Genomic DNA, 5,000 nt, shown 5'->3' on the forward strand with positions numbered 1-5,000 from the left:
TTCCATCTTCACAAGGTACGGAAATATAAAAAAAACCTTGATAAAAACTATGGAATATACCACCACGCACGTGCGTCTGGCAGCCATGTTGAGTGCTGCCGTCTGGGTGGGCAAAGGGTTTAACGGGGAAGGCGGACGGCAAGTTTTCGAAGTCATTATGCATAAAAGTTATGTGCAAAGTCACGGTGTAGCGGCCAAGAATACCAGAATAATTGTGCCCTGAAAATAATAAAATACTGAAATAATATGTTAAAGTTTGTAAATATTTAAATAAGACCATTCTGCGCTGGTACTAGTAAAAGCAATGAAATGTAAAAATAAAAAATAATAACTGCTCTGTAAAATTTTTCATATGCCAATTTTAACCACTTCACTCCGAGGATGTCTTTATTCTTGCTACTTTGACATTAAATTTATGACAATTTTTGAGCTAGTTCTAATTTATGCCTTCATAGCCTTTGTTAACCACTTCAGTATGAACTTGAATAAAACCGTCCATGGGTTGCAATAATAATAATAATAATAATAATAATAATAATAATAATAATAATCTGATTGGCAGGATGAAATGAGAACAAGGAAGGGAAATTAAGTAGACAAGGGAAAAAAAAAGCTGGCAACCGCTCTCAACTGCTGCCGACAAGTGAGCATCGATTAACCAAAAGGCGGGGGAGAAAGAATTGCTAGACCAAACAGAAGGAACAAAGCCTAACGAGAGAGAGAGAGAGAGAGAGAGAGAGAGAGAGAGAGAGATGGCGGAAGAAGATGCAAAAAGAGGGGAAGAATGAAATGATGAAGAAAAATAGAGGGAGTGGCGGAGAAGGAGGGAAGGAAAATACCAACTCCTTAGCTACTAATCAGCGTTTAACACACCACCTCCAGAGAACAAACGAAAGGCAAAGAAACATCTGAAAGGAAAAGCGCAACAAAGACGGGACATGGAAGGAAGGCCGCAGAACGAGAGAGAGAGAGAGAGAGAGAGAGAGTCAAACACTGAGCCGAATTCATAAATGATGTTAACCAATTTTTGCAATGACAATTCATTATTATTATTATTAATATTATTATTATTATTATTGCTTCTATTATTTAATTTATTATTATTATTATTATATCGTTATTATTATTATTATTATTTTATTAGTTTTCTTGTGTATTCCATGCTTTATGCACTGTAGATTGGTTGTGATGTTTGGCAGGTGGTATAGTGATGACAAGTTTACATATGGAATCCTTCACATCCATCAGCCCCTTGACTCAACATACGGAGTTCCTGCTTTGCTATCTCCAGACGATTTTTGTCAGCTCAGGGCAGACTTATCAAATTGAAGGGGTTAGATGCAGCCCTCCATGACTCCATTACTACCTTACACCGCGGCTCAAGTGAATAAAATCGTACAAAAATTAAAACGAAAAGCACGTCACTGGATGGACGGGTTATTAAAACTAATACAGTAATATAATTAAGAGATTAACAAATAAGAGTAAAAAAAAAAAACAGCCAGTTGACAGTTTTAGTTTTGTTCTTGCTGCCACCTGACGACTTTATTCAGGTCGGAGGAACCTTTTCATAATGTATTGGAGACTTTTCAACCCTTTCCATACGAGGATTGTTACATAAAACTCGTCTGGAGGCGGCATCGTACAGAAGGGGTAAGGACACAAACACCAAGGGGCAATCTTGTTTTTTTTTTTTTTTATGACCGACTCTCGGTATAGGCTTCACAGCCTGCTTTCAAGGCCCAGTAGTCCTCCTACATACCGTACACCTCTACATGCCACCACTTCGGCGCTAACACCCACCGTCCATGTTGAATACATGCTAAGGCTGTCTCATACAGGACTAGTGTATTGGTATTAGCAGGGGTATTTTAACATGTCGGCGGGTCTTCTGGTAGATGAGTAATGTCTGTTTTTATTAAATTCAAATCCTTAAACCGTTCCCTGCCCCAGCGGGGTCCGGTAGGCCTGTAGGCCACCTCTCTACCGACTGAGCAAAATAATCCATTCACTCTCACAATTTCTTTTCATCTTGTTACTTTGAGATTCTTACTCAGTTTGGGAACACTTTTCGAACTGAAGGCGCTAGATATCACCTTCATCCAACCTCCACAAGATTGTATTCGATTGTATTCACGTTCGGATAAACCTCAAGACGTTTCTTTTAAGTTCAACAAAATCGAGTGCAAGTAACAACAATAAATCAAGAAAAATGTATGATGGGAGAATTTAAGCTTGTGAAGCAACGTTGGGTCTGGTTAGTACTTGGATGGGTGACCGCCTAGGAACACCAGATGCTGTTGGCATCCCTACGTGTCAAGTGGGGTTGGTGGAGGATTAGTGCCCCTCCCTGTAAAACAATAAACTCTAAGCCCTTGGCCACCCCATTTGGGATACATGGCGTCTGGCAATGGATGGATGGATGGAATCTTTGTGAAGAGTAGCGCTGGCAATGGTGCAGTGTTGCCAATGCGAGGGTCATCTATTATTAGCTTTTGTTTAGGGGCGTATAAACTAGCAATGAGCTGGTTTGTTTGTGTCAGAGTTGGTGGGGTTATTTGGAGAGAGAGAGAGAGAGAGAGAGAGAGAGAGAGAGAGAGAGAGAGAAGGAAGGTTGAGGAGGGGAAGAGAAACGGAGAGAGATGTGAACAGGAGAGGGAGAGGGTGGAGTAAATGGACAGAATGGAGGATTTATGGAGAAGGGGAGGGAAAATGGAGGGAAAGAGGGCCAAGGAAGACTAAACATGGAAAGGGAGAGGGAAGGGGAAGGACACGAGAGGGAAAGGAGTGCGAAGAGGAAGAAGATAGGTGGAACGGAGGAATATGGGGAAAGGGAGAAACAGTAGTGGGGGAGAGAGAGAGAGAGAGAGAGAGAGAGAGAGAGAGAGAGAGAGAGCGATAATTTAGGAAGATAAGGTTGATTTAGAATGTCAAGGCGATTTAGAAGACACTGTATTTACACACACACACACACACACACACACACAGAATGTCACACTAAGAGGGTTACAAGAGATTGTTCCCATACTTAAGGCCTGAGTAAGCGAGTTTCTCGAAGGCTGGAAAACATCGCCTGACGGTCACAGTAATACAATTAAGGATATCGTACTAATGTGGTTATGTATATGTATGTGCGGTATGAATTTATGTATATATGCATGTACTGTATGCATTTACAGCAGGTCTTATGTATGCAGTGCAGTGGCAGCCTTGCATTAGGCCGACATGGGCAATGGGACAACAAAACTGAATATACATGGGAGGTGTAGAGGTGTTCACAGGGTCCGAGGCTGCACTTAATTGATACTTACATGAACAATGCCTCTGGGGAAGCGTATAGTAATAAAATGCAACATGTCAATGAACAATGCCTTAAAAACCCAATACAATCCCTGCCCACAAGTCAGCACTCCGCTCCACCCCTGCGGCCGTAAGTGAAGATTACAGGCCTATCCCCCCCCCTCCTCAAGCCTGCCGTGAATACACTACGCTGCACTCACGGCAAAAAGTAATTACATGCAAATGAGGACGAGAGCAAGGGCAAGAGCTTCTCCCAGACGAGGCGAAGCGGGGGCACATTCTTACACAGGGACAAGCCGAGGGTCGAAAACATTACTTCCGACCCAAGAAACACTTTTTAATATTTCTCACTTTTTAATCGCACCTACGACTGTACGTAGAGTAGGCATTCCGTTCCCTGAGGCCCGACGCAAGGAAATAGGTTACATATTTTGCTTTATATTATTACATGCAACACGTGCTAGATCAAGCATTCTGTTCCCTGTGGCCTAGGAGTCCCCAGATCAACAGCCGGAGCCACATCCTCATGTCTCCGCTGTGGTAATGCTGCCAAACTGCAGGTCTGTTATGAACTAAGCTACAACTGGCTCATTCTGGCTATCGTGATCGTGTTAGTGGCCTGTATTTCAGTATCGTTTCTACTGTCTGATTTAGAAACAATCAGTAATTCCTTTACACCAAACACGGGCAGCCTGCGGCCGGATACACCCTCCGTGCGGCCCGCTGAACATTACGGTAGGGAGTATACATGAATTTTCGGTCGCAGTGCAGAGCAAATGTGCAACGGTATGTTTTTGGTACTGACCTACCACACCTGGTATACGGAGCTGTGATAAACTGTTACATTTAGTACGACCTTCATTAAATTTAGCACTAACTTTTTTTTATTTATGAAAATACCAAAATATTTTATGGTAAACACTTCTCAAAGAGATAAATACCCAAACTTCCCTGCATTGCAAGGAGGCTGACTGCCTTGTCTGACATGACGTGCAGTATTTATGTGAACAGCTGTCCCTGTGGATAAAGTTTATCTGTCCAGATGGACACTGAACAATATAATCTCATAACTACGACGTAAAATTAATATTCCTTCAAGTTTTAACCAGTTTGCCAATATATCCAACCAAACCCGAGAGAGAGAGAGAGAGAGAGTAATGCTGACTGGATTAAATGCGAATTAATCGCGTACGTTTCCATAACAGCTGGTCATATACTCAAGACGGAATTTCGTTCACAATGCATCATACTGCACATAAAACTGTCCAACAATACATTAATATCAATCACCACCCCATACTATGATATGTACACACATTCATTAAGTACACCGTCCCCATCTGAGGCAAAATCTAACGCAATGTAGCTTAATCAGCCAATATATTCAGGCGGGCTGGAACAGCTGCAGTCATGTAGAGGAATTATTGACCCCTAACTGTACTATTTTGTCTTGGTGAATGTGCTGACAACGATATCCAGGCGTCTCTAGTCCTATTAACTAACGAGGATACTCTACTTAAAACTTGTAATCTTGCATCATTTTGTTGAGGGTGTAATGCCTCAATAAAAAAAATAATCTAGGCATTTCCGTCCTTATTCAGCAACAAAATCTCTCCTCCTCCGACACATCAACAGTTTAATGTACATTTGTTCTAACCTAGCAAAAAATCCCTAACTTCTTTCAGCTCAGTTGATGGCCA

Source organism: Coenobita brevimanus, chromosome 57 (assembly GCF_032717465.1).
Source record: "Coenobita brevimanus isolate Jiangsu-jjx chromosome 57, ASM3271746v2, whole genome shotgun sequence".
Classification (NCBI taxonomy): Eukaryota; Metazoa; Arthropoda; class Malacostraca; order Decapoda; family Coenobitidae; genus Coenobita; species Coenobita brevimanus.